Source organism: Ursus maritimus, unplaced genomic scaffold (genome assembly GCF_017311325.1).
Source record: "Ursus maritimus isolate PB19 unplaced genomic scaffold, ASM1731132v1 scaffold_7, whole genome shotgun sequence".
NCBI classification, from domain to species: Eukaryota; Metazoa; Chordata; class Mammalia; order Carnivora; family Ursidae; genus Ursus; species Ursus maritimus.
The window spans coordinates 46,784,815-46,805,828 of record NW_024426885.1 but is presented as its reverse complement, the minus strand read 5'-3'; the positions used below and the strand labels follow the sequence as shown (position 1 = coordinate 46,805,828).

Sequence of the window (21,014 nt, the reverse complement as noted above, 5' to 3'; positions counted from 1 at the left end):
CTTTCAGCTCAGGGCATGATCCTGGCGTTCTGGGATCGAGCCCCACATCAGGCTCCTCCGCTGGGAGCCTGCTTCTTCCTCTCCCACTCCCCCTGCTTGTGTTCCCTCTCTCACTGGCTGTCTCTCTCTCTGTCACATAAATAAATAAAATCTTAAAAAAAAAAAAAACTCCTACAGATTAATGAAAAAAAAAAGAGACAAAAGGAGAGAAAACAAAAGAAACAAACAGGCATCTCACAGAAGGAACGCAAAACAGCGAATGTATGAAAACATGCTCATTATTAATTGGGGAAAAGTAAATGAAAACCCAGTAAAACACCATTTCACTTTCACCAAATTAGCAAAGCTGTAAAAAAAATCTGACAGCATCAAGTACTTGCAGTGAATTCGGAGTCATGGGAACTTGCACACACGTCTAATGTGAGTTTCCATCGGTGCAACCTCTGGGGATGATGAATTGTAATTATCTCTAAAGTTGAAAACGCACCTGGTCTATAACCCAACAATTCCACCCCCTGGGTATATACTCGACAGAAATATACATGCATGGATGTCCAAGGCAGCCAACACCTGGAAATAACAGGAAACAATTCAAATGCCATCCACAGTAGAATATATAAATAAATTATGATATATTCATATAATAGACGACCTCAGAGGCAACAATATGGTACCCTTTCTTAAAATTGGTGGAGACTACACGGGCCTTGGTTCCATTCTTCCTTCAGAAGTCTTTCCAACTCCTCTGTCCCTTTCCCTGAGCAGAAAGAAGTCAGAGGAGGACAGGTGCGTAGGGATCCGGAGCCTAACCCACAGCGTCATAAACAAAGAGACAAGGGAAGAGGACACGTGTCAGGTTTTCCAAGGGCTTCTCTTGACCCCTCCTCCTTTCTGTCTCAGTAACTTTCAAGGTCCTCCCTCCAGTTGCTTGGAAACCATCCTAGTCCACGCACCCAGTAAGAACGCCCAAGTTCAGAGAGGTTGAAGGATGTGCACACAGGCACGGGGAGGTGGCTCTAGCTCTCCGCAGTCTGTGCCCTCTTTAGGGACAGCATCCAAGGCTAATTCATATCTCTGTTCAATAGCATCCTCAGAGATAGTCCCTTATAAACAGTAAGTGCTCAGCAAATGCCGCCTTCTCCCTCCTGGGTCCTTTGCTCAGTTTACACAGGAGCTTTGCAAAACTCTTATTTTGATGCTGCTACACAGGAAGTGACCAGCAGATGACAGCATTTACCTTTCCTGGCTCCTAGCTCTTCCCAGTTGCAAGCCTAAAGGGAGAAAGTTGGCTTTTCCCTTCTGTTCTCCATACTGGGCTGTCAGTACTCCTGAGCGCCTACTGCTCCTGTTCAGAGCACTCATCTGCCTGCTGCTTTGCTGAGACACACACTCCACCCCTGCAGAAACTCTGGTTTTAGACACTGAAGGAGGAGAGCACAGGGATATGCAGCAAGAGCATGAACCTTCTTACTCCCTACAGAGTCTTATGAAATACTGATTCCCCCGCAGCGCGGGGATACAGTGGGCAGAGAAGGTGGCTTATTTAAGGTTCCCATTTTCATTCGGGGAAACAGGCTCAGAGAGGTAGGGCAATGTGCTCAACATCACATAGCAAGATTTTCTGACTCCTAATCCAGTGCACCCTGTGAGTTTTACCGAGTTCGTTCTCAAAGGCAAAACCTACCCTGAAGGCATTTTTCAGCCTATATATGCAGACAGGAGATCTGAAAGTTAAAGCCCAATCCAAAATGCTTTTTGGGGAATAATAAAGGAACAGCATAGAAAAGGTGTGGGGGCTGAGGAGCAGACCTTACCATTTTCAGGGTGGGGGTGTGTGAAGGACTGTAAGGTCAGGGAAATGCTCCTGGAAAAACAGGAGCTCTTACCCTTGAAAGCAGTCAAGATGTACAAAAGAAAAGGAGCAGTGGTGGAAATTGTAGATCAGCACGGCAAATGTGTGGCCTGGGTCTGTTACTTCCTTTGTTCTTTCGCTGCCTCCAGCACCCCTGCCCATGGCAGACATCATTAATCGATTGTTGGACTCTTTCTCCCTGAGCTCAAGGCCTGCCCATACTTCATTTAAGCACAGGGCTCCGGGCATCCCCAACGAACCCGTTGCAGATGGTGCGGCAGATGAAGGCTACTTGCCCCTCCCAACCCTGCTCTGCGGCCTCCCTGCTTGCTTGCTAGCCCTTACCGCTCACTTCCTGGGGGCCAGGAGCTGTGCTGAGCCCTTTATACACACCTTCCATTTAATCCACTTGACAACAAAATCTCAGTTTTACAAATAAGCAAAACTGAGGCACAGAGGTGCTGAAAACCTCTACACGGCAGAGCCGAGATGCACACCCCAGCGTGCGTGTCTCCAAAGTCCATGCTCTGAAACTGCTAGAGCTGCAGAAGCCGGTACGGGAGAAGCGCTGTGATTTAGGCCTTCGATGGGAAGATAGTAACAGGACTAACGGGGCTGGAGTGGACACTGAGTCCCAGAGAACGGAGGGCGTCAAAGATGTTTGTTTGCTCATGCATTCCTTTGTCGTAGACTACTATGTGCCAGATACCTTCTAGATGCTGGGAGTATAGCCGTTAACAAGAGAGACAAGACATCCCGCCCTCAATCGGGGGAGTCTAACAAATTAAGTCAGTCAACTGTACCATGTGTCAGGTGCTATGGGGAAAAGTAAAGAGTGGAGAGAGCCATAAAGAGCTATGCGGGCTTTCATAGAGCTTGAGCAAAAATTTTTGCAGTGACTGAGGCAAATGGAGATAAAGCCCTAATGAGTCCGATTCTGATGCTCTCACGGCACATAATGGTGGTGAGGCGTACGTGCGGGGAGCAGAGAGCAGGGCCTGAGAGCAATATGAGGAATTCCAGAGGCCTTCCTCACTCTGCTGAAGGTGATGTGGCTGGGGGAAAGGCAGTCTTATCCAGAACACACAGGCTCCTGAGCCCCCCTCTGACTCAGGTAGCTATGGGATTGGAGGCAGAGTTCCATGTGTGCATCATATTTGAGCACCTAACGGAATCGATTCCATTCTTCAGGGCTCTCCAACCACGACCAATGCAGCCCTGCGGATGGGGTTGGATCAGGGTGGGAGATGAACTTTCAGCCTCTGGGCCCTTACTCCCAGCACGGCCATGAGTAGGAACTTACCATGCCATGAACAGTAGAAAGTATGGAAACTGGTGTTTGTCACTATCGACAAGTAGCTAGGTGTTCAGTTGGTGGAGGAAAATGACTATCCGTGAGTCTGTTCAATAGGAACCCAGGAAGCCTGCTGTTCAGAGCACAGGGCTCTCCATGTGCCCAAGCTGACAGACAAATTACCTAGGCTTTGGGGGAAATAAATATGCAAAGAGAAAATGGGCTTGGGGCGCCTGGGTGGCTCAGTTGGTTAAGCACCCAACTCTTGATTTCCACCCGGTCATGATCTCAGGGTCCTGGGATTGAGCCCTGTGTTGGGCTCTGTGCTCAGCATGGAGTCTCCTTGTTCCTCTCCCTCTGCTCCTCCCTTGGCTCGCAGTCCTTCTCTTTCTCTCGCTCAAATAAATAATTTAATTTAATTTAATTTAAATAAAGAAAATGGGCTTGCCCTGCTAGGAGGGTTCGGGTCTCCCTTGGGTGCATGAGCAATATGGAGGGGAGTGGAAAAGGTGGAAGAAATGTCACCCTCCATAACTAGGACAGGATTTTAGACAGTCTCATGGTCAGTTCTTTGACGCCATCTTGGCCCCCCCCCCCCGAGTTGAGTGACTTATGGAGGCTTTCTTCTGGCCCCCAGGGAACCATGAATCATGTTCTTCAGTTGGGGTCTGTGAACACTCTAGTAGTTCTCCCCTGCCCCGGCAGGGTGGATTAGTATACATACGTACACATGCATGGATATATGTAGCCATACATGTGTGTATCCAGCTTTCTTCAAATGCCCCTAAGGTGTCTATGCTAGTTATCAATTTAGTACTTTTCAGCTCCAAATTCACCCACAAACAGCTGCTGTGTGCTAATGGACAGAATCCCCATAAGCGTCTTGCCTTTACAGTGAGCACACTGGTACGCCCTCTCAGCAGAGCATGCTGGGAGAACTCCGCAGGAGGAAGGGGCTTCTGCTGCTGGCTTTGACAGGTGTAGGACATCCTTTGGTGCTCTGCCCCAGCTGTGTGTCCAGGAGGACCTCCAGAGACCTTACACTCCTCTCCAGCCTGGTGATCGCCTTCCCACGCCCCTCCCAACACAGGCACTGTGTGCTCCTTGCCGCCCGCCTACACTGCCGTCTGACCCCTTCTACCTGCCCACAGACCCCACCACCAGGTTGTGATTCACCTGTGCTCTAGCCGATTGCTTCATCCTTGTCTACCAACTGAAGACCAACTCTGGCCAAGGCACTGCAAATTTCTCCACCATCCACGGGGCTGCCATGATACGTTCTCCAACAAGGTCTGATCCACAGACCTGAGAGGTGGCCCCCTTCTGAGGTTGTACCCCTTCCTTGAGTTCCCTTTCTCAGCTGTAGGGAGAGTTGCCCTAGAGGGGCTCTCTTTACATCCTATAGTTGCTCTTTTATCATAGCATAATATTCTTTATAGTAAACTCCCCTTGCTTAAACCCCTATGTGGTTTCTGTCTCCTGATCGGACCTAGACTGATACAGTACTTGGGGCTCCCCAAAGATCCACCATACCTAGTCCCAGGTAAAGCAAAAATAGAAAACTCTCAGTTCATTGCTTAGCACACAGAAAACAATGAATCTACATGGCTATGTTACTACGCTATGTTAGAGGTGGAGATCAGTTCCCCCGCTACCAAAAGGTTGGCAGCTCTGGAGAATCTCTCTAAGGCACTTCCTCTTGCATGTTTAGCTTGAGTTCTATTCTCCCCTGGGCTGGCAGTAAAATAACAGGAAAGTAGAGGTACCATTTATAAAGCACACACTTCAAGGGAAGTGGTGTGTCAAGAGTTTCATGTATATTGTTAGTCCCATTTGCAGACGAAAAAAGCTAAGGACTAAAGAAGTTATAAAGTTGCCCAACATTTCACAGCTGGCCCAGGAAGAGCTGGAATTTGAGCCCCAGTATAGCCTATTCCAGAGCCCAGACTCTTAACCACCATGATGAATTTCTTCATAGCAAACATCTATTGCCGTGTCAAGCTCTGTGCTCGATGATTCACAGTAGTTATATAATGTGTCTCCATAACGACTGTGTTTGGCAAGCAGTGTTTTGGTTCCTGTCATACAGATCAAGAGACTAAATTTCTTACCCAAGGCCACTCAGCTAGTGAGCATAGAGGCAGGATTTGAAATTGGCCCTCTGACTCCAGAGCCATACTTTTAACATCTACAGTGTACTGTTTCCCCGGCTCCCATAATGGGAGTGAATGTTGGAGGCAGAATGTATGTCGATCTGGAGACTGTGATGGGTAAAGCAGTGGGAAACACATGGCACTTGACTATGGTGCCCATTCATTTCCAACCACGCCATGTGTGATAAAAGATAGAAAGCTAGTGAGGGAGAAGGATAGAAGACTCCAGAGGCCTCTCTCCCTGTGTCATCACCCTACTATACCTGTCCTAACCCCAACTCTATGTGAGAGGGATAATCGGTGCATTTCTATGAGGCTGGTTTGGAGAGACCTATGCTGGTCTCCGACCCTCCTCTAGGGAGGGGGTCCCCTGACACTCAACATGGTAGCACAGCCCCTAGAACACCTTGCCAACACCCCATGCTCTGATTCCACTTCACCAATGGCACCAGCCTGAGTGATTAGTCCCCTTTGCATGGTCTCATGCTTCTTTGTCAGCTTAGCTCTAAGACCCTAGCAGCAGATAAGGAGGGGGGAATAGGACCTATTAGAAGATCCCGAATATTTGCAGGTTGCTTTAAAAAAAAACAAAAAAAGGGCAACTATTCCAGACAGTGAGACCAAATAACACATTCGTTTCTACAAGTTGTCCTCTTGGAGAGGTCGCTGTGGACATAACAAGCATTGTGTTCAATGACACGGCTGCAACAGACAAGGCGTCAATGTTCAAAGCCGTATTTTGCATGATGTCCCTCAGTACAGGTTGAAGGCCACCAACCACAATGCAATCCACTAAAAGTCAATCTTTAAGAAGCCACGGGAGGCAGCCAAGCACACAGCTCTGCTGCCCCGGCTGAGTTGGTAATACATAGATTTCAGAATATGTGTCTAGAGATTGAATAAAATATGTACTTCCGAGGTACTTGTCCACAAACGGCATTTCTTTTAGCCAAACTTTTTTTTTTAAGATTTTATTTATTTATTTGACAGAGAGAGACACAGCCAGTGAGAGAGGAAACACAAGCAGGGTGAGTGGAGAGGAAGAAGCAGGCTCATAGAGGAGCAGGGAGCCCGATGCGGGGCTCGATCCCAGGCCCCCAGGATCAGGCCCTGAGCCAAAGGCAGACACTTAATGACTGAGCCACCCAGGCATCCCATAGCCAAACTTTAAAAAAAAAAAGTACACTGTGGCTCTGAGGCTGAGCTTCGACTTGGAATGTCGGTTCTTTCCGTTGCCATTTAAGAAATGAGCCACATGCCCTAATCAACTGAACTGAGACTTCGATTCAATCCTCTTTGGAAAACTCAGGCTCCAGCAAGCACGTTCCTAAAGCAAAGGCCAACACACATCCCCTCCAAAGTGGGTCAAGGGAGTCCCTGCGGGCAGAGCCAAGGATCGCTTTAGGAGAAACCCCGAGAGTTCTCTAAGAACGCCACAAGCGGGTAACTGAGGCCACACAGTTCCACGTCCTACCGTGCGATGGCAGTAAAAATCAGCCTGGAGAAACAGGAGAGCAGGTGTAACCACAGACCCTATTTGGCCACACATGCACATACCTGCAGCACATCTCACTTAGAGCGCAGGCCCTGCTAGTTAAACTGGTTGTGAAAGGCACTCCCAGAGCAACTAAACAAGGGAGCTTTCTGTTCATAACTATTTTTCTATAAATCCCCGAAGGTTGGAGGACATCTCTTAAAATGATTGTTTTGGATCCAGAATTGGTAGCCCTCGTTTCTGGAGGTGATAAGATAGTAGTATCGATTGTCTATTAAGACCATGCTGAGGGCCGCCCTGGTGGCGCCGTCGGTTAAGCGTCCGACTCTTGGTTTCAGCTCAGGTCCCCATCTCAGTGTCCTAGGATTGAGCCCCACGTCGGGCTCCGCCCACCTAAGCACAGAGTCTGCTTGAGATTCTCTCTCTCCCTCTCTTTCTGCCCCTCCCACTCGTGCTCTCTCTCTCTAAAATAAATAAATAAATCTTAAAAAAAAAAAAAAGAGCATTCTGAGTCCCTGATATCAAAATCAGGTAATCTGCATCCCAGAGAACGCTTAGCTTTCTGTTTTCCAGTACAGGGCAGGGACGGCATGGTGATACCACATTCAATGACCCGCGTGGCACAGACATTCAGCCTTCAGAACCAACACTGGCTGGTGAGCTGTACTGAGTNGCAGGAAAACATACCTGGAGCCCATCCAAAGTGGTCTCAAGTGATTAAAGATAGAGCTAAAAATTAAAGGAGCCATTTTGACATACTTTGTTGTACACACCTGGCAGTTACCAATAGCGTAGTCCATATCCTTCCCTACGTATCATGTCAAAGGCTGGAAAAGGATCAGCAAAAGTCACAAACCATTTATTACAATTTTTGGCAGATTTTACCACCCGAGCCTATAAATTATAGCAGATGACCATGCTCCCAGCTTGTGAGCTGGGCGAGTAGGTCAGGCTTGCAATGTATGACGCAAAAGCCAAGCTTATGGAACTTGCTTACACATGCTGGAGTAGGGTGACCGATTCATCCTGGTTGGCCAGAGACTCTCCAGTTTCAGTCATGAATGTCCTGTGTCCTGGGAAACCAGGATGGTCGGTCACTCTACCTGGAGGCCCTCCTCCCAGGCCGCTGATCTAAGTTGGACATTCGCATTTTGGGATGGGCACAAGACGGTGACTGGAAACTCTGCGTGGCGGTGGGCTTGTGGACTGATGGTGTTCACTGCATGGTGCTGACGGATGGCGTTCAAGCATCAGTCAGCTTTGCATTGAGAGAACCAGTAACCATCAGTCATTGGAGGACATTTGTCTGGGTGCTCATTTTCTCCACAGGTCAACCCTCCAGTTTCCTGCCTGTGAATTTTCAATCAAGTTGCTCACCTCCTGGGGACTAGGGTCCCATCATTCAATATGCAGGTTTTTGCTTAATCTTTCTGTAGTCCCATACCCTACCTCCTCCTCCCAAATTCATTGTGCCTCACGTATCCCATTCTACAGTCCCCACGGTTCAACTTATATGACAAACAAGTCTCCTTTCTCCACAGGTGGAAGGAACTTCAGCTGAAGGGGCGAGGGAAAGTGATTAGGGTTCCACCCATGTCCCTGTTCCCATTTGCATCCTCATACTCTACCCGCCATTTGTAAAGCTAAGCCTTGCTGACTCTGGGGGTGGGTGGGGAGAACCAGCTGGCTTCTCCTTGACTTCTCCCTCCGGGGCACCCAAGTTAAAGCATCCTCTATTCTACCAAGTCAGTTACCACTCCTCCATCTGCCTTCTGTCTTTAAAACACGTGGTGGTGGCGCCTGGTGCCTGGGTGGCTCAGTTGGTTGGGCGTCCAACTCTTGATACCAGCTGAGGTCTTGATCTCAGGGTCGTGAGTCTGGGCTCCATGCTGTTTGTGGAATCTACTTAAATTAAAAAAAAAATGTTCACATTTTGCCCACCATTTCTTCTCTCTTGTTCCTTTTGCCTTTGCGAGTTTTCACCTATGCTGTTCTCTATAGCCACAGTACTGGGATTTGGGGAGGGAAAGAAAATAAGCTTGTGCTGCCAATCAACAGTTTATTTTTCAACACAGTCGGAAAAGGTGCTGGAGGGCCCCCTGTTCTAAGCATTGCCCCTTTTGTTGCTCGATCAGGGGAAGGTCAGGGGTGGGGGTACTGTGAGTTCTCAAGGCAACCACTATGTACCAAGCAGGATGAAAGAATTTTGATTTTTTACAATTTACAGTACTTTACCAATGTGTTTTAGGCGAATATCAGCCCTGAGTGTGTGTGTGTGTGTGTGTGTGTGTGTGTATTTCAAAAAAAGGGGCAAAAATAAGTCCAAATATTTCTGTAATCATTATTCATATAAACTAAACTCACCAATTAAAAGCAGATACTCAGATGGATTTTTTAAAATTTATTTTAAAAATTGTGTCATTTCCAAGAGATGAACTAAAGAACAGTAATGCCTGAAAACAAGAGAGGAAAAGCCTATAGCAGAAAAATACTATCTGAGATAGCAATACTAAGAGCGGGCACAATAATTTTTTAAGGAGAAAAGTGATAAAAGAAGGTAAGTCACCAAAAGATAAACCAATTATGAACTTGTGTGACCCTAATAATTTGCTCTCAAAATTATAAGGCAAAATGAGATCAAATTATAGGGGGAAATTGGCAAAAGTACAATAAAGGTAGAAAACGTTAAATCAACCCTCTCGGAAATCAACGGCTTGAACAGAAAAAAGCTGAGGTATAAACAATCTAAATAACTAGATTAGCACACTGGATGGAGAAACACATAGAAAGAAGCTTGCGCACTCACAAAAACTGGGACATTCAAAAAGAAAGTCTATCGGGCCACAAAGAAGTCTCAACAAATTCCAAAAAGAGCACATTTTCTCATCTCTAAGCATTAAAATTAGAAATCTATGACAAGATGTTTTTTTAAAAGCCATGGAAACACACTTCTAAATAATCCATGAATTAAGGATAAAATCCTAATGGAAAAAAAAAACCAAAATATTTGTAACTGAGAGATAACAAAAGCATGGCATGTTAAAACTTGTGATATGTAGTTAAAGCAGGATGTAGAGGGAGATTTATAGCCTTGGATACATTTATCAGAGAACAACAACAGAGAGATTTGGAAAATAAGTGATCCAAATGTTCACCCCTAGAAACCAGAAAAAGAGCACCAGGGCAAATCCAAAGAAATGAGGAACAGAACTACAAAGATAAGGGGCGCCTGGGTGGCACAGCGGTTAAGCATCTGCCTCCGGCTCAGGGCGTGATCCCAGCGTTATGGGATTGAGCCCCCCATCAGGCTTCTCCGATAAATAAAATCTTTAAAAAAAAAAAAAAAAAGAACTACAAAGATAAAAGCAGAAATGAAAGCAGTAAATAATTTTTTCAAAAGAATGAATGTGATTTCAAAACGTTAGGGACGCCTGGGTGGCTAGGTCGTTTAAGCGTCTGCCTTTGGCTCAGGTCATGATCCCAGGGTCGTGGGATCGAGTCCTGCATAGGGCTCCTTGCTCAGCTGGGGAGCCCACTTCTCTTTCTGCAGCCATTCCCCCTGCTTGTGCTCTCTCTTTCTCTCTCTGACAAATAAATAAAATCTTAAAAAAACAAAAATTAATTAAAAGCTGATTGCAAAGTCCGGCCAGACTGATCAGAAGCAGCCTTTCTGGGTCCCATCCTCTACACCTCCTTCTCATCATTGACCCCAAGGATCCTTTTTACAAACCTGTATTTTGTGGGGTATTTGTGATTTATTTGTTTCTCCACTAGAGAAGAGCTGTGTTGAGAGCAAAGGAGTGTTCTTTTGTCCCTCTCTCTGTGGCACCCAGCACAGGGCCAGTCACATTGGCTGTCCTCTAAAACACTGTCTGGTCTGTGCTATGACTCAATATAAGAGAGAGGATAAGGGTCCTGTGCTACTCAGAGCTGTGCAGCTGGCCGGTTTACAAGGTGCTCACCTTCTCTTACCCGAGCTGATGTCTGCATCAGCCCCCAGCAGCGATGAAGCAGTGGTTACTTTACAGGTTTCCACAGACCATGTCCAAGATCTTCTAAGCGAGAACACCGAGGCTCAAAGAACGGATCACTTCCAAGGGACAGGACCCAGGTGTCTGCGCACCAAACCTAGAGTCTTTTCACAGACGCAAGTGTCCCCACCGAGTCGGAGCTCAATAAAAAGTTTGTTAAAAATAAATAGTTAAAAGTCACAGAAAGGTGAACACAGGAGTAGCTATTCACCGTCCTGGCCTTGAAGGGCCCAGGCCCGACCCAGGAAAAGGGTGTGCTACATGCAGAAGGAATTCCGCCCTTACTGATTTATTTTATTTTTTTAAGATTTTTTGTTTTATTTATTTGACAGAGACAGCCAGCGAGAGAGGGAACACAAGCAGGGGGAGTGGGAGAGGAAGAAGCAGGCTCCTAGCACAGGAGCCCGATGTGGGGCTGGATCCCAGAACCCCAGGATCACGCCCTGAGCTGAAGGCAGACGCTCAACGGCTGCGCCACCCAGGCGCCCCTGATTTATTTTTTTAAAGGTGGTATTTAAGGAAGCAGTAGCTCATCAACGAAAAAAGTGAGCCATTCAAAGAAGCTTGCCTTTGAGGCCGCCGGGAGCCGGGGCACGCGCGGCGCAAGCGCAGGGTGTCCAGGCAGAGGCTTGGGTGGGCGCCAGGTGGGACCTTCCCTGACGAAGCCCCCAGCCCAAGGCGCGCCAGGCGACAGACGCTTCCTCGGAACGCCGCGGGCTCGGTGGGGGGTTCTCCCCGACTCCCTATCCTGTGTAGCCGCGGGCACCCCCACCGCGCTAATACCCAAGCCTGGAGGAGTCTCCTGGTGCCACTGACCCTCGGCTCGTCTTCTGCTGGGGGCGGGGGCGGGGCGTTTCCTCCGAGTCGCACTAGACCCTTTGGCCGGAGTTTCACGCTCACCCGCCTACTCATCGCTAAAAAAATGCAGTTCAGCGCCGTAAAAGCGCCGCGCCTTGCGGGGAGAGGGGTGTTGCACAGGCCGCGGAAAATGGGTTCCCGGAGTTCGTAGTCGGGCCGCTGCAGGCTGCCCGAGGACGCGGCTTCCGCACCGCACCCGCAACCCTGCCCCGCCGAGCCGAGGTCAGAGTCTCCCCTTTGGCCTACAGCTCCCGGTCCCTCCCGCTCTGTGCGCTCTGAAAATGGAAATAGGACCAGCAGCGCTGTTTTGTAATAGCCCCAAATGGACAGCAACCTAAATGTCCTTCCCTAAGGACCTAGGTGACCACGCACGTTTGCGCACCCCTTGGGTCCTTAGGAAGAACCAAGTAGACCAAGGGGCGCTTGCATTAGAAAGACCCTACAAGATGCAGTGAGTAAAAAAGCATGTCGCAGAAAAATACTGCAACGCCGTTTTAAACAGTACACCTAGGAGAATATATACACACATAAGAGTGTTACAGAAAGATCGGGAAGGGCACACCTAAAAGTGGGCTGCAAGAGTAAAGAGTGAATTTCAGTCTCTAAAAATTGCTTTTAAACTACCATATATTCATTTATTACCCGTGCGAACTTTTTTTGAAAAATAAACTTTAAGAATAGTTTTATATTTACAGAAAAAATGGTAAGTTAACACTTGGTTTCTTCTATTATTAGTATTTCCTGTTAACATGGTGCGTTAGCTACAGTGAGTGAGCCAGTACTGATGTTTTATTATTAACTGACGTCCATACTTTACTTAGATTTCCTTAGTTTTTCCCTCATGTCCTTTTACCAAGATCCCAACCAGGATGCCACACTACATTATTTTCGTATCTCCCTAGGCTTTTCTTGGCTGTATTCTTGGGAGGAAGACCGCACGGGCACATCCTATCACTGCTGATTTATCTCTTGATGTTGGCCTTGATTACCGCGCTAAAGTAGTTCGTCGGGTTTCTCCACTATAAAGCTCCTCTCCCCACCCCCACCTCCATTTCCATACTGTTGCGTGACCTTTTTAATGTGGAAGGTGTTTTTTACCTGAAGGAGAGTCGCTAACAATGGTACACAGGGTTGGAGGGGGCTTGGGGAATGCCCTCCCCGAGAATGCGGCTCAGGGCGCGACGGACGGAGGAGGCGGGCGGAGCGAGGGGCTCCTTGCGGACCTTCTGGCGCCGGCGGAATCCCCTCCTTTGCTCAAGAGAGCCAGAAGGCCCGCGATTTTGTCTCTCGCCCCAAGAGGCAGCCCTCGGCCCGTTAGCCCTCCCGGCAATCACCTGGGGGCGGGGCCGTCCTCCGGCCCCACCCCTCATCCCCCCCGCCCCCAGCGCGAGCGGCTCCGCCCCGGGGCGCGCTGGGCCCCGCCGAGTTTTCCGCTCCGCGGGCTCCTCCTCCGGCCCCGCCCTGACGGTTGCGGCGCCCGAGTGCCCGGAGTGCCCCGAGTGCCCCGAGTGACGGAGTGGGACAGAGCTCCAAGCCGACCGAGGCGCCGCAGCCGGGACGCCCGCGGAGACAGCCGCCGCTGCCCGCGGCCCCGCTCGCCCCTCCCGGCCCCCACTCCTGTGGTCAGTGACCAGTGGCCAGTGGCCCGGTAAGTGAGGGCTCCCTGGCTTGCCGGAGGCACGAGGCGGGGCGGCGGCAAGGGACGGGGTGGCGGCCGAGCGCCGCGGCCAGGCCGGTGAGCTCCGGACCGCCCCCCGCCGGCTCCCGCCCCGGCCCTGCGGCTTCCTGGTTGCCCCGCAAAGCGGTTGGGGGTTGGGGGGGGATGGTGGTGTCGGGCTGTCGGGTTGGCCCTCGACGGGCTGCGTCGGCCTGGCTGCCGGGTTCGATCGGGCCGCGGGGGGCTGCCCTCCCTGTGGGGTGGGCGGTGCACGGGCCGGCCCCCTGTGGCCAGGGCCACGTGACTGTACTGCGCTACCGGGGTTTGGGGCTCAGCCGCTCCTGGGTGGGCGTGGGGTGACTGGGTGAACTTGCGACCAGGTGAACCTGCGACCAGGAAGCGACTGGCTGGAATGGGGATGGCCAGTGGCCCGGGCCCCCCTGACCCAGCGGAGTTCTCGAGAGTGTAGGTGCCCTTCCGGCTTGTGCTAAGGAGAGCTCATCGAGGAGGCTGGCTTCAGGAGGATGCAAATCCTGGGAGCTGCTGCTGTTGGAGATTATTTGTAAGGCCCTTGGAGAGAATGCGGAACCATCCCGGGCGATGTGTTCACCTGCGTGTTTAGCGTGTTTACCCTCTCTGCCTTTCGCCTTGAGCGACAGTTTCAGGGAGGGATTGAACTTTTTCATCTCTCCGTGGGCTCTACCTAGACCGTTGAAGGCTTAAAAAGGCAGAAACCCAGTTTATTGGTTTAAAGGACAGTTGCGAAGTTCCCCTTCCGAGAAGAGAAGTTAAGCTAGCCAGTTCCAGCCCAAGCAGGTTACAGTTGCCCCCTGGGGACGGTTCTCTCCGCTCCCCCCATCAGTGACCTTGCTTTGCTTTGGGTTTCCAAGGTAGCCAGCCACTCTGCTCTCTTTCCCGACCCCCGCTTTACTCCTGACTGCCCTCACCCGGCCTGGAGTGGTGCTGTGAAGGGTGAGCCTCTCCCCTGCTCCCACAACAGGAACAAAAGCTTGCAGGGGGAGGGCAGGGTAGAGTCCAGGAGCTGGACAGGCAGGGTGTGTCCTCTTGCTCACTCCTAAATGGCTGTCATTATGTGCCTTCATTCCTGCCTTGCTTCAGTCCATTGTTGGGGATTCCGGGAGGATTAACCGCGCTCCCTCCCTCAAGGCACTCTCCTGTGCTTCTAGGTGGTCCCTGACAGGGCAGACCAGGTGAGGTGCCAGGGAGATCTCTTGCCCTGGCATTTGGTGCTCAGTACCTCAGGGTCCTGCCTCCCTCCCTAGCTTTGGCTCTTAGTACTCTCTGTGCCTTGGTTTCCTCATCTTTAAAGTGGGGGTAATAATACCTACTTCACAGGGGTATTGTGAGGGTTAAATGAGTTCATACTTTACAACCATACAGCCCAGGCACTGCCCTGAACTGGTGACTGTTAGACCATACCTGTGTTTTTTAGGTGGATGTCACCCACATGGGGTAAAGCTTACGGCAGAGCCTGGGACAGAAGTGCCATCAGTAATAATACAGTAATAATAGCTGTCTTTCTTTCATGCAGCTGGAGTCCAGTCACATTGAACTGCTCTCCTGCCAGTTCCTCAGTTTTAGTTCATGTTGTTCTGCCCTCCTGGAATGCCCTCCTTCCCCCCTCTGCCCATGATTCCCCACCCTCCTGGGAGCCATCCAGGGGCCTGCTCCTAGCAGGAAGGGACAAGACATACTCTGAGCCCACGCAGCAGCCCTCCTCCTCCACTCCTTTGGCATCTTCTCCATACTCGCCTTGCTTAGTATTTGTATGGCCACGTGTCTTATCTCTGCCCTGTCCTTTGTCTTCGGAGGGCGGGGGCTGTTTCTTACTCATCTCCTGGTCTCACAGCACCCAGGATGGCCTTGCCTAGTATATGTGCTCAGCAGAATTTCGCTCCGTGAAAGAGGCAGGCCAGGGAAGTAGGGTTTGATCTTAGACCTTGAAGGCTGGGTTTGGGTAGGCAACAAAAGAGAGCCTGAGATGGAAGTAGTCCAGACTGAGACGTGGCAGTAGGGGCTGGCTGAGAGGCCCTTTTGATTCCCTTATGGAGCCAGGGCAAGGGTGACAGATGGGGCCTGTCCTGGATTGCTGTACCTAGAAGGCCAAGATCGATTAGTGATGCCTTGCGCATGTGATTCTGGGGAGGGTGGGTAGTTTGGAGTGACAGGAGTAAGAATCCAGCCAGAATAGGTTAGTGTGGGTTCTTGGGAATTCACCGCAGAACAGAGAGACAAAAAAGCCGGTGTAGGCAGGAGGTGACTGTAGAAAGGAAATCTGCACCGAGCGCTGGGGATCTGTGCAGAGGACCCAGCACCTTTCTGGAGCTCACCCTCCTTCCTCTTGGATTCACCTCCTCCTTTCCTCTCTCCTTAAGCCTGAGGCAGCTCCTGGTGCTTGATCCCAGGGGGGGGCACTTGGGGAAGAGTCTGTGTGCTGGTGTGCTTCACAGTCACAGCCAAGCAGGCAGACTCAGGTCTTTCTGGAATTTGAGTGATCCTGGATAGGAAAGCTCTTAGGGGAAATGCAGAAACTGAAGTTTCTTTGTTGGGAATTTGCATTTTTAAAAGGAGTTGTTGAAATTCAGTGGAGCTTTCTAATAATGGCCGAAGCCACACCACAGACCACAGTAGGCCCACCGACCCTGGCCCCAACACCCCCATGAAATCAAGGTCTGATGTCAACCGGGGGGTTGTATTTGGGAGGACCCTGACAGTTTGTAGGGCCTGAACAGTGACTCAAATATGCTGATGGGAGAAAGCAATGGGTGAGGGCAACAACAGAGGAGTCAGGAGACAGAGTTCTCATCCGTTTTGGGTCACTGGGACAAGTGGTAGAGCTCCACAGGGTCCCAGTGTTCTGGATGGTAAAATGCCTTACCTCATAGGGTTGTTTGCAGAATCTGGTGAGAAGATGTTTGCAGAGGGGGTTTTAAGATCAGTCAGGGTGTGGTCATGACAATGTTGATCTCTCAGGTGCATTGCAGCAAGGACCCTTGAGAGGGGATGGAGTGTGGGGGTGGTTGGCGCCCGGCTCTGCCATCCCTTAGTGTCTGGTCTTCCAGGGGCTTGTGCTCCTGAAAGTCCCACTGCCTCAGCAGAAAAGAAGGTAAGAACTGCTCCTGAAATTACGAGGGAAGTCTGGTGTCCCCAGCCTTTGACACCTGGAGCTTGGGGGGAGACTGGCTGAGAGGACCGTCAGCAGAGAGGAATCTGAATGAAGGTGGACAGGTGAAACCCAAAGAGGGTTAGCTATGCAGGGGGAGCATGTGGCAGATTAAGCCTGGGAGTGGCATCTCGGGGTGAAAAGGGTGTTTATGTGGGGGGGGCTGGTGATAGCCGATGTGAGCTTGCCATGTCCATCTAAAAGGTCATGGCTATTTTTAGGAAGTGGGTGACAAGGCATGTTTCTGTTGAACCAACATGAGTGAGTCCCCACTGTTTGCCCAGCCCTGTGCTATGTGCATAATAACACAGTCTACCCCCCCCCCCACCCCAGGTTGTCTTCCTGGATTCCCCAGAGACATGGGATACTGGATGAGAACCAGGTCTGGAGGGTGGGCAAGATCATGATCGTGAATTCCATTTTGGGCATTTGCGGTGCCTTTGGGGTACCAAGTAGGCAGGTGTGTCTGGGGCTTAGGAGGGGTCTGGGCTAGAGAGACATTTTTGTCTAGAATGTATCTGCTGTAAAGGACGTTCTGAGATTCAAGAACTGACCTTGAACAGCTGAGTAAAGGAACGTGAGCCCATGAAGGAGCTAGAAAAAGAGCAGTACACAAGGGGGAAGGAAAAGCCGGACAGTGTCAGATCACAGAAGCCAGGGCGAGTGCACTTCAGTAAGAGGGAGTGGCCCGTGGTGGCTGTTGTCGCTGTGGGAAGTGACAAGGATACTCAGCACGTTAGCTGTGGCTGTTTTGCTGGGATGCTGGTGCAGAACCCAGATGGGAGTGAATGGGCGGAGGAGTTGGAGGAGGGCAGATCTGGCGATGCTGAGTGTAGACAAGCTTTGAAGGGGAGGAGAGGGACTGGGTGGTGCTGGGGGAGGCCTGCACTGAGGGGGTGTTTGTTTCTGTTTCTCAGCTCATCCTTCTCCCATTCTACCCTGAGAAGTTAGAGGTGTGGGTGGCCTGCAGCCCAGGCGCCCCCCTCCATCCCTCTGTGTCGTTGGACACAGGCACCTGTAAAGGTTTGCTGCTTCTTTTCCTTTTTTAAAAAAGATTTTATTTATTTGAGAGAGCAAGAGAGAGCACAAGCGGGGTGGGGGGCAGAGGGAGAGAGGGAGAAACAGACTCCCCACTGAGCCGGGACCTCGATGTGGGGCTCAATCCCAGGACCCTGGGATCCTGACCTGAGCTGAAGGCAGACACTTAACCGACTGAGCCACCCAGACGCCCCTGTAAAGGTTTGCTTCTTTCACAGGATGGATTCATGCTGCCCACCTTACTCCGCAGCTTGTGGTTTGGATTAGTTTATCACGGGCAGTTAACTCTGGGTGACCGTTGCTCTGGGTCGTTAGCCACTGTGGAATGTTCTATAGTGCAGAGGGACCATAGTTTATACAGCCTTTCCCTTATGGATGGGTTCTGACTACTTTTATAATTTGAGATACTGTTGGAATAAAAAACCTATGGGACCCTGATTGGGATGTCATGGAATGTATTTATAAGGAAGAGTTGACATTTTATGACATTAACTTTTCCAAATCAGGGACAGAGTACAGGCCTTGTAATACATCTTTCGTAGAGATTATGAATGGGATCCCAACTGGATTTGCTAACCAGATAATAATTTTTTTGTATCCTTTCCACTTGTTTTCTGTTTTTTGGTCATTAATTTCAACCTTTATCATTATTCATGCCTTCTTACTTTTGGCTTATTTTGTTGCTCCACTTTTAATATCTAAATTTGTTCATTTATCTTTTTTAGTCTTTTGTTTTAATTTAAAAAGCATGTAAAGCTCAACATTTTTTGTGTGTGTACCGCTCTAGCTGGTGGGCCTTTGAAAGGCTCACCTTTCCGTTCCTTTACGGTCACCATGTAGATCAGGGATTTTTTTTTTTTTTAAGTTTATTTATTGATTTAAGTAGTCTCTGCATCCAACACGGGGCTCCAACTCATGACCCTGAAAGAGTCGCACACTCTTCCAGCTGAGCCAGCCAGCCGCCCTGCGGTGTAGATCAGTCCTGATCCAGGGACGTTTTAGAAGACAGCATCCTGAATTTCTAAGTGGTTTTGTGGGGAATATGATCACATTTCAATGATGACTGCTGATTTTATTGCGTTATGATTAGTGAATGTGATCGACAACATTTCTTCTCGCTGGGCCACATGAAGATTTTCTTTGTGGCGACTGCATGATCCGTGCCAGAAGGTTTCACAGACAAGAAGGGCTGTGTGTCCTGTGTGGGGCACAGACAGTAGATGGATCTGTTAACTTGAGCTTGCCTGCCTTTCCTTGCGGATCCGTCTGTCACATTCTGAGAGATGTTCCAAAAATTCTCGCTGTAATCTCTATCTAAGTCAGCCTGTACTTACATTTGTTCTAGAAGTAGTAATCCGACATCCCCGTTTGGTGTATACGGGTTTATCATACTTATCTTTGGGGGTTGTACTTCACGTCATTGGTTGCTTATTTTAATGCTTTTGGCCTTTGGCCTTAAGTGCCACATTGGCTGTGTTTTAGGGGACTATATGCCCGAGGGTCAGGGAGGATCCTTTCTTCTTTACAGACGTAAAACGAATAAGTAAGTGTGTTTTGTAAGACAGTAAGTGCAAGGCTCCGAAATACAGAGGCAGGCGTCAGCCAGGGCTTTACGCCAGGGCGTGTTTCCGTTCAGGCTTATGGAGAGTAGGTGGTGCTCAGGTCTCCCCCACCTGCTTCTCAGCTCCCCAGTTGTCATGAAAGAATCCGGTCTCAACAGTCGCCACGATAGCCAGCTTCTCAGGAGGGATGGGTAAAATACGAAAAGCTCCAGGGACAGGCCCGGGTACAGCTCCTCTCCCTTTGCGGTTCTCGCCCCTTCCTTTGTGTCCAAAGACAGGGACAGCTCTGACTGGCAATATACTGTTCCTTCCTCGTTTGCGACAGCACAGGGCCTTTCTCCATTCCTCAAGGGATGTGACAAAACAGTCAGTACACAAAAATGTCCCAAGGCCAAATGTCAGATACGAAGACTTGGGCCCCCCCGCCTGGGTGACTCGGTTGGTTGAGCGTCCGACTCTTGGTTTCGGCTCAGGTGATGGTCTCAGGGTCGTGGGATCGAGCCCCACGTCGGGCTCCACGGTCAGCAGGGAGGCTACTGGAGATTCTCTCCCTCTGTCTCCCCCTTCTAAAAAAAATAAAAAATAAAGTCTTGGGCTCCCAAGTCTTACACTCTTTTCTGTGCTTGGTTTTAAGTTATGTCAGTGATTTAAGGGAAAAGCCTAGTGAGTAGTTTTCAAAGTCCTGTGTTTTCAGGTAAAGGCAAGGGGCTGAAAATGGACTGGAAAAAAACCCTCAGCCCGCTGAGACAGGATTATTGAAAAGTCCCCAACATATTTTTAATGTAAATATTTCCACTTCTCATTTTCCTTTGTGTTTACTTAGTATGTCTTTGCCAGCCCTTAATTTTTAATCTTTCTTTCTCTCTTAAAAATGTTGGGGCACCCAGGTAGCACTGTCGGTTCAGCGTCTGACTCTTGGTTTTGGCTCAGGTCACAATCTCAGGGTCATGGGATCGAGCCCCACGTCGGGCTCCAACACTGAGTGTGAGCGTGGAGCTTGCTTGAGATTCTCTCTCTCCCTCTCCTGCTTGTGCGGCTCTCTCTCTCTCCCTCAAATAAATAAATCTTTAAAAAAGAAAAAAAAGACAAAATGTTTCTTTTGTGCTTAGCACATGCCTGGGGCGTGGGGGGGGAGGATGGCAAAAAGCAGTGATAACAACAGCAAGTCCAATTTGGTGGTTTCTGTCTTTGGTAGAGAATTCAGGCGGTTCACATACCAGATATTCTTGATTTTATTCCTTGCATCTTGTTTTCTGTTTGTTATTTACTGTACTTGGGTGTTATTTCTGTCCTGATTTCTGCTGACTTGGGTAGGTTTCTCATCATCCCTCTTCCCCAGCCTGCCAGCATTACGATTCAGGTTTGGTCGTGGATTGAGGAGCCCCCCTTTCTCTTCAGAAATTGGAGGCCAAGGTCAGTGTTTGCTCCGGGAGGTCGTCCTGGCTCCAGGCTCCTTGTGTGAAGTTGTGTGAATTGCCCCCAGCATTCTCTAGGGGCTGCGGTTTTCAAATGTGAGCATACGTAGGAATAACCAGCGAGGTTTGTTAAAACACAGATCTGTGGGCCCCACCCTTTACGGCTCTGATTTAGGACGTCTGGGGTGAGGCCTGGGAATCTTCATTTTCAACAGCCATCCCTGCTGTGGCGTCCGTGTGGGGACCATCCCGGATAGCGCTGCTCCAGGGACTTCTCTTGCAGGACAGCTGACTGGCAGGCCTGGGCCCTGCCTGGTTGCCAGGGAGGCCTGGCAACTCATTCTTTTTTGAGGCTCCCATGTGCCAGGCAGCAGTTTGTGTTCTGCGGCGGAAGTAAGAGAGGGCAGATGGTTGAAGGGGACAACCAGAAGCTCCTGGGACACCACCCACTGCTGTCCTTAATTTGAAACTCCTG

The 21,014-nt window shown here is 49.7% G+C and overlaps 1 protein-coding gene and 1 long non-coding RNA gene across 3 annotated transcripts in view; one reads left to right on the top strand and one right to left on the bottom strand.

Moving 5' to 3' along the window:
• Nucleotides 1-199: 199 nt before the first annotated feature.
• LOC121101170 lies at nucleotides 200-13,012 on the bottom strand. Its single transcript, XR_005833112.1, has 4 exons — nucleotides 12,782-13,012; nucleotides 8,549-8,696; nucleotides 7,568-7,621; nucleotides 200-570 (listed from the first exon to the last, which is right to left on the bottom strand). It is a non-coding gene; the product is annotated as an uncharacterized LOC121101170 (long non-coding RNA).
• Nucleotides 13,013-13,146: 134 nt separating this feature from the next.
• The window catches only part of ANXA11 (annexin A11), a 40,935-nt gene continuing 33,067 nt past the window's right edge, over nucleotides 13,147-21,014 (top strand). Inside the window, exon 1 of one of the 2 annotated variants that reach the window (XM_040624000.1) lies at nucleotides 13,147-13,331. The gene's annotated coding sequence lies outside the window, so the exon portion shown is untranslated. Of the gene's footprint in view, nucleotides 13,332-13,880; nucleotides 13,903-21,014 lie in introns of those variants that run through there. The other variant, XM_040624001.1, reaches the window with a different exon arrangement.